Raw genomic sequence first — 9,175 nt, forward strand, 5'->3', positions numbered from 1 at the left:
TGGTGTTTTCATGCACCGGCATGTGGGCCCACAGGGTTGTTTCAGCTTATAAAAGTTCCCTATGAATTCGGGCGCTCTATTTTCTTCACTATGTTTGGAACATGCAGGAGAGCTGTATATTATACCTTATAGATAGATATAAACGGGAAATCCACATATCCAAGATGGCAAGGACTTCAAAAGCAATATGGTCTCCGGCTATCTTTTTATTCCAATCGCAATTTCACAAAGTATGTTTGTGTGCTTATTTTAAGTAATGACATGATGGTACGAATCATGCATGCTGCCGCCCTTTCCTTATATTTGCACCATATCAACTTAATTATTCTTGGCCTAGCTCCATGTTGGGAAGTTGAGACAATGAGAGCTTTAGCTAGTCATGTAAGCACGCTGTTTAATTGACCGTGGCAGTAACCATGGGGATTCCTGCGTGGTGGCCGAATCGAGCAACTTTGCAGTCTGCGGAGAAGATGTCAGAGGATAAGTAGTTGGCTGTGCGACCCATGACAGGCATGCTGGCGCTTACATTGAACCTGTTGATGTAGTCGGTGCGATAGGTCTGGCCAAGCACGCCATGGACGCCGTCCGTGAGGTCATGAAACTTGAAACTGATGTCAAGATGTACAAGGCTGTCGTCGTCAGTCACTCCATAGTTGTGGATGCGGGAGTCTTCCTTTGTGATAGGCACCACGTTGGCCATGATGTTAAATACACCCTTGAGCTCTGCACTCTCACGCCATTGGTCATGGCAGACCTCATGATGGTTAGATCTGATACAACATCAGACTGCCATTGCCTGCCGATCTCTGCGGGGATGTCAATGGGCATGTTGTCGAAGGCGAGCTCAAGGCGATCAACCTCACTGTCCCATTTGATAGTCTTCCGGGCGCCCATATAGAGGCGGTGGTTGCCGAAGCTGATGCCGAGAGCTTGGATCCAGGTGAAGTCAGGGCTCATGGTCGGGTTGCGCTTGCCAATGAAACGCTAATAAGGGTGGGAGCGTATGCCTTAATTTGGTCGCTTTGGCTATGTAAAAATGATTTTGTTTTTAACGGAAGAAATGCTTCTTCTCTACAGGTTATTTTCCGGTGTACGCAATTGCTACGTATGTGGTCTATGTTACAATGACCGGAGGACCAACCGCTGTTCAAGGAGGTGTGTATGCGATTGGAGCAGGTGGCTATGGAGGTTTTTTCCCAACATGGGTGACAACATAAACTTCGGATCGATCCACCACCTCCATCGACATAGGCATAGTGTCGATCTATAGGACTCTACTGTTGCCGATTTGTCAATTTTTTTTCATCAATTTTTGTCAGACCTTCATATTGGGCCGTGTGCATCCTAGTTATGCAGAGGCCGGGTGTTCTCATAATGCTTTGTATCCGCTTGATGCTACATTTGAGATAATAAAATCACCCTTTTTCGAAAAATGTGCAGGTTACTGTCAGATATGATGCAGAAGTTCTGGTCCTTCTTTCCGTGGAAGTAGAAGTTGTTGCCGTCACCCCCGGTGAAATGTGGATCACCGCACACCATGCCAGGGTAAAAGTCACACACTTGTCGCCACACCGATTGGAAAAGCAAATTAATCTCGTCAAGATAGAATTAATCAAGAAAGGTATCATATTTACATATCGAATTATATATAGTGAGCAGCAAGGAGCTCCCTGCATCCTAAAATATAAGTCATATTACGTTTATTCCTATGTTCGACAAAGTTTACAGAATAAAAAAAAGCAATCTATATCTATACCTACTAATAAAGCACCTATTGCTTCTGGTGGTACGTCATATAATTTACCCTATAAGTTGACAAAAATTACCCATCAATGCCACCCGTAAGTCAACAAATGATTCGGTATTTCCAAAGTCTCCGCTGCGATTAGTGCTCTTATAGAGAAGATACCACAAATAGTTCACATAGACATCGATAGCCCAATGGCTGGAGCTTGTCTCTTTCCACTCGGAGACTGGGATTCGACCCGCAGGCTTAGCAAATTTCCCCTCAATTTTTGTCACGCACCCCCCTCCACCAATGCGCGTTCATGGGCCAGCCCGCAGGCGCGACGCCCCTGTTTTTTTTTTTCATCTTTGGTCTGTTTGTTTTTTCATTTCTTATTTTGTTTTTCCCTTCTCCAAATTTCAAAATGTTGCGAATTTTGAAAAACATGTTCGAAAAATTATAAAATATTTTCGAATTAAAAAAATATTTGGGAAATCATAAAATTTACACAGTTTCAAAAATATTAGTAATTTAAAAATGTTAGTAATTTTACAAAACTGTTCTTAAATTTAAAAAAAATCACAATTTGGAAAAATATATCCGATAATAAAACCATGTTTATGATTTTGAAAAAATAATCGTGTATTCGAAACAAATTCGTGAATCTGACAAAAATGTCCATCAAATTTTAGAGCTAGCTTGCCAAGTGTCACTTAACAGATAGTCTACACAGTATAATTACAACCAAAATATTTTCTTTAAATTTTTGTTCAGATTCAAGTATTTTTAAGATATTCATGTCTTTCAAACCCAAGCTCTAAATTTAGCATGCTATTTATGAAAATAGCTCAGAAAAAATTGTAGATTCTAAATATGATATTATCTTGCATGTTAATTATTTTTATGTGCAAAATTAATTAGTACTTCTCCTTTTCTATTAAAGGCATGGATGTTTCTTACTCCCATTTTTCGCACGTCACTTATTATCAGATTTTCATCCGTCATTTGGTTCGTCCATTTGCACATAAAATAGAAAAAATAAAATAAAATATGTTCACAATTTTTTGCAAATAGTATAAAACGTTTATGAATTCAAAAAATGTTCTTTATTTTAGAAATTGTTCGAAAAATTGTAAAAGTGTTCATTTGAAAAATGTTCATGATTTAAAATGTATGCACGAGTTTAAAAAAAATGTTCATGATGTCAAAAATTGTTCATAATTTCACGAAATTGAGAGTGATATTGTATCTCGATGATGCAAAAAAATATGGTCATAGCCATTGAAGATTATGAAAAAAATCTACCGTTGCAACGCACGGGCCCTTTTGCTAGTATCTATAAAACAAACGCCTATGCCTCCCGCAAAAACAAATTCTCACTCTGAGGCTAGGTTTGGTTTTATGCATGACAAGAGAAAATGATTCTTTGAATGAGCGCATGCATGATGCAATCTTGGCTTGATAGCTTGTAAACAGTAATTTTTTTATATTATTTTCTCTGTTTTTTCCTCCTCATATGTACATATCCACTCATTTATTTATAAAATTTAAAATAGCACAGGAGGCAGGGGCCTTTCCTGCCAGCAATAAATAGATCATGAAATGTATTTAATTAGTATGATAGATATTGATTTTTTTGACAAACTCGGCCTAACCTTAGAATGTTTGACTTATTAGAGACAAAACAAATAGGACCTTGGAATGGAGAGTGTATTGATGTGCGTGCGTTCGTGTATTACATATAATTTTATCACTTACAGCACACGGTCTTGCAGCTGGGGCAGACCAGCATGCACATGTCGGCGGGGCAACTCTTGTCGCGCCTGCCCACCTTGCACTGAGGGGGGCACCTCACCCTCATCATCAACACTCTCTGGTTGGAGTGTCCGGCCGGTTTGACGACGTGGTAGTCGGAACTCGGAAGTCAGCAGCGCCTGGCCGGCTGCCCCTTTTGGGCCTGAGCGCCGGCGCCGGCAACGGCATACACAGCCACCAGAACGGCAAGCAGGGCTACAAGCGCTCGAAAGTCGGCCATCGCCGTGGAGCAGCGCGGCGATCGATTCTGCTTGGAGTTGCTATAGCCTTTAGCTATCTAGTCGTGTGTGGTGGTGGGTCTGATATATGTCGAGGCGTTTGCTGCCAATTTGTAGCAAGTAGCTAGGAGTAGCATCTCTTGGGTGCGCGCGGATCGCATGCACGTACGACTTTTGCATGCACGGAGTGGGTTGCGTACGTAGGGAAAAGGCGTCTGTGTGCGCCTTCCCATCATCCCAATTAATCTACAGTATCAAAGTCAGGCCTGCATATGGCACTCTTCTTTGTCAACTCTCGTCCCATTCCTGATCACACACAAAAAAATAAAAATAAATACTCTCGTTCCATTGCCTGTCTCAAGTCGATCAGTTGGCAAGTTGGCTACTCGATCTCTCAAGTCGATCACTTGGCAAGTTGGCAACTCGATCTTATTAGATGTCAATGTTTCCATTCAAAAGTAGTTATTATGGTTATAGTTTGAACAAAAAACCACGACAAGTACTTTGGAACGAAGGTAGTATATAAACAAGAACGGATTTAGTTGAAGAAATACAACTGCTAGTACTCTCTCTCTCTCTCTCAACATTTTTGTTGAGAGATCATCGAGGTCCACTTCTTTGCCTTGGTCATCGAGCGAGATGCCCTTCATGATGTCTGAGAGCCCCTCGGCAGTCGAAAAGTGCCCTTGGACAAGAGCCAAAGCCGTCACGGCTCCGGCCCTTGCAGACAACTTCTTCCAGTACATGATGCGCGTGGGGGCTTGGAGCAGCCGAGTGGACAGGCCGGGGACTTTGACCGGAACAAGCTTGTCCAGCCACAGGGAAGTGCAAACCCCCCTGTGCAGTCGACTTCAGCTGCTCAAGCAAGTTGTTGGTCTGCCCCAGTCGGTCCTCAAGCACACCCAGGCTCCTATCCAACTGGCCCGGGTTGGCAATAGTAGATAGGGCCTCCGACACTCGGGTTCCCTCAGCCGCCATGTCCGGGCACTACCCTACAAAAAGGGCAAACAACGACTAAGGCACCGTTCGATTTCTCTCCACTCCGCTCAACTCCGCGGAGCTCCGGAGCTCGGTTTGAGCTGCTTCGTAAAAAGCTGCAGCAGCTTGCTCCGCTCCGGGAGCTGAGTCACGGGAGCGGAGAGAAACCGAACAAGCCCTAAGTCAATACAGTCGACAAATGTTCATCTCCTTACAGAGAAAAGAAAAATCAGACAAAGTTCCTGTCATGCTACTTTGCCTCATTCGCCGGCTTCAGGAACAAGTCCATGTCATGCTCGAGAGCCTCGTATGTGTCACTGTAGTTGGCAAGTTCCCGCAGAAAAAATGATGAAAATTCAAATGAAAACATTAGCATCTCCAAGGACTGCTACATGATCTCATTTGGTCAGCCAGTCTATGAACACATTAGCATCTCTAAGACTCGAACCGACTGCCAGCAATAACTCGAGCCTTGGGGGCTATGGCCACCGGTCACACTAATCATGCACCCGGTGATGAAAACACTCTAAGACTCGACCTGACTTCCAGCAGTCTGCTCGAGCCTTGGGGGCTATGACCACCGGTCACACTAATCGTGCACCCGGTGATAAAAACACTCTAAGACTCGACCCGACAGCCAGCAGTCAGCTCGAGCCTTGGGGACTACATCCACCGGTCGCACTGATCATGCACCCGGTGATGAAAACACTCTAAGATCATGCACCCGGTTTCTTTAGGTTTTCATACTATATTTTTTATATATGTCGAGATCATTTTTCTAATACATGTTTAACATTTTTCAAATACAAGTTTCGCATTTATGTTCTAAATGGTGAAATTTTTTCTATACAAATTTTAAACATTTTGCAAGTAGAAGATTACCATTTTTGAATACATGGTCAATTTTTTCTATTCAGATTTTAACATTTTCTAAGACTTGATTAACATCTTTTAATACATGGTTTGCAGTTTTTGTACACATTTGCTTCATTAAATTTTTTCAAATGCCCGATTAACATTTTTCAAATACATAATCTATTCTTTTCATATACATGATAAACATTTTTTACACACATTTAACACTTTTTTAAACGATTGGTTAACATTTATTCAAACGTTTTTGTGTACTTTTTTTGTAATATATTTATTGAAAATGTTTGAAACTATGACCAAAAAGCAAAAACGAAAACAAAATGGCGAAAAAAACTAAGGCTCTTACCTCCGTGCGCGTGGGCCGACCCATTTATGGAAGCGCGTGATGCGAGAGCACGCTGGGTCTTGCTGGGGAGCACCTATACGGCACTGCACGCGCTTGTTCGTGCTCCTACCGCTCAAAGAGGACGCGAGTGGGCGGCCAAACAACGTGCACGAATGGAACGTGAAGCAGAAAAAATGAAATCAATACTGTTTGATACAGGGAGATCGTTGGGATCGCAATGTTGCCAGCCCACCGCCCTAACCACCAGACCAAAGTAACTTTGTTTTCTACTACTCCCTCCGATCCAATATAAGTCTTTTTAGAGATTACACTATGGACTACATACGAAGCAAAATGAGTGAATCTACATTCTAAAACATTTCTATATAGACCCTATGTAGTTTGTAATGAAATATTTAGAACGACTTATATTTAGGAACGGAAGGAGTAGAAGAAAGCAGTGCTAGTTAACCTTTTCGCTTAGTAGAATGTTACATATACCCAATATAAATTTTCTAAAAAAAGAAAACATAAATTCAAAAACAACTTCATGGATTTTCAGATAAGTTCATCAATTTTTTTAAAAAAAATTAAAAGTTCATCGAATTAGGAAAAATTCGTCAAGTTCGAAAAAATGTTTGGTGGCTTCGAAAAAAAGTTCATTGAATTCGAAAAAAATCATCGGTTTTGGAAATTGTTTTATCAATTTTTTGAATTTTTTTTTCATGATTTTAGAAAAATTCACGACTTCAAGAAAGTTCATCAGTTTTTTAAAAAAGTTCACGAATTTATAAAAAAACCATTGATTTTGAAGAATAATTCATCGAAGTTTAAAAAATATCATCTAATTTTAAAAAAACTTCATATAATTTAGAAAATGTTCATCAAATTTGGAAAGAAATCTTCTAATTTAAAATTTTCATCGATTTAGAAAAAAGGTTCATGAATTGTAAAAATACCACGCATTGATAAAAACAAAAAAGGATAAGAAAAAAAAGGATCCGAACTTGATAAAGAAATAGAAAAGAAAAAAGCGAAGTATCGTTCTAAATTCGGCGCGACGGCCTGATGATTAGGGTGTAGCCCTCAGAATGAAGGATCACAAGTTTGAACCCCAGCTACGGCACCTTTTTTACATTTCTAGAAACTGGAAAATAAAGGCATAGAAATGGGCCGGTCTAGCTGGGAGGTGCTGCACGCGCCCGTTTGCAATATACACATTAACGGGCACCAAATAGGTTTCGCCATCTTGCTGTATGTGAGACATAGCGCTGCCCGGGCCGATCCCGAGCCAGGTCTTCGGGCATACCGGGCCGTGCAAGTCCATATGGCTCGGCCTGGATCTGTCACGGAAAATGTGTTAAAAGGCTAAATTATTTATTTATTTATATCCACCCCGCAATTTATTTATTTATTTATCCCCAAAGGCTCGTGCCCTAGCGATGTTGTTGGAGGCATAACGGGAACAAGCGCAGCAACGCCTCTCGACGACGGCAGCGATTAGATCTCTGGCGTGGAAGATCGGCGGTCGCGCACTACAGCGGTCGTCGGCTATCTGTCCTGCTGTGGAGGTGGAGCACCAGCTGCTCCTCCGTAGGCTTCCACATGGCGGATTATTCGGACGACTGCCGGTACTCAAATCTCGCCTATTTAGCTCCGGCGGTTCGGACACAAGCGAACCCTTGAATAAGGTATGTCATCACAACCCTTTCCGTCTTCTAGTTCAGATCCCCCCAATTTTTGTCATGATTTCGATTGAAGAATCAATCTCTAGAAATTTCGGGAAGTAAGTACTGGCTTCACCGGAGATGTAGGGAGCCTTCGGGCTCAGAAACGTGGGTTTGTGCTTTCTAATGGAAGAGACGGCGAAATAAAATTTGGATGTGTCTAGGGGACATCTAGATGTGCTCTAGTTATTGCATATCTAAGTGAGTGAATCAAGCATAAAAAGAAAAAGAAAAAAGAAAAAAAAATATCCACACGAATCTCAACATAAGATCAATGACATAGGACTTAGATGTGCAATACTTATTGCACATCTAAATGTGCTTTAGCAAAACTGATAAAATTTCAATATGAGAGACAATCTCGTGTTGTTGACGTGGGTGGTGGCCTTCTTTTAGGCCTATCCCTACTATGCCTCGTGGATCCTCCTAGCTGTTGTTTCTCTTCTTCCTTTTGTGGCAAGATCTCCAATAGAAATTAACTTTATGTGGTTACCTTTGATAAGGTATCCGCCAGTGCTAGTCCACAACTCCCCTTCCCCTTCACGAAGGCACCTCCCACTTGTCATGTGGTAGTCGTCTTTGTCTCCCTTTGCAGAGTGGGTAATCAGCAGCACGAGAACCTTTTGTGGTGGAGATCCATAGAAGCGTTTGATAAGTTCCACATTCATGGATGATGGATCCGACTACCCAGAAGTTGCTGAAGGCGATCAACACGGTCTTCGACTTCCCAATGATGATCGCAATGCTGCTCTGTCATGATTTTTTGAGTGCAAGGACCAAGGAGTAGCCTTTCTGCAATCTCCAAATCCACCCGTGGAGTGCGGTTTTGTGTAGCTCGAGCTACATGGTACCCCTTATCTTAGCCATTCATTTTTGCATCAGGATCCATGCAGAAACATTTGTCATTTTTGTTTCTCTCAAACGAAACAACGTATAAACTTCAAACTTTGCAGGACAACAAAACATTCTAATTACTACGTGGGAAAAAACTTTCAGATTTTTTCATGCATTTTAAATGCTAAAAATTATTTTTTTAATTAAGAAAATTCTCATTTTGTATATTTATGTCGGTCCAAAAAATCTGAAAGTTTTTTCACACATTGAAGTTGTAAAGTTTGTTTGATCTGGAAAGTTTGAAGTCTATATGTTATTTCATTTGAGAGAAACGAAAAAGAGAAATCTTCTTGTTGTAAGTTAGCTGGAGAGTACGGATCTCAAAGCAATGTTGGAGGGCTGAAAATAAGAGGTTCCATGTAGCTCGACCTACAGAGAAACTTTACCCCGTGCCTATCTACCTTGGTGCATGTCATTCATAGTATTTGGTGGACAGTGGGTATGACCGTAGACAACCTTAAAGGGCCAAGGCTGAATGACATGCCGAAATAACATACTCTGATTAGATTTGTCGAGACTTCTCTCCCCAACTTAAACAAGCCACTCCCTAAATTTGTCGAGACTTCTAAATTAGTTATCGCACATTTGCATATGTACCTGTAAAATAAGCCGTCTCTCG

The 9,175-nt window shown here is 41.3% G+C and overlaps 1 pseudogene; it reads right to left on the reverse strand.

The window, feature by feature from the left end:
- Positions 1–394: 394 nt before the first annotated feature.
- On the reverse strand, positions 395–3,819 carry LOC125547350 (uncharacterized; annotated as a pseudogene).
- Between the last annotated feature and the right edge of the window lie 5,356 nt (positions 3,820–9,175).

The sequence above is a fragment of the Triticum urartu genome, chromosome 3A, assembly GCF_056163025.1.
Source record: "Triticum urartu cultivar PI428250 chromosome 3A, HENAU_Tu73, whole genome shotgun sequence".
In the NCBI taxonomy this organism is placed as follows: Eukaryota; Viridiplantae; Streptophyta; class Magnoliopsida; order Poales; family Poaceae; genus Triticum; species Triticum urartu.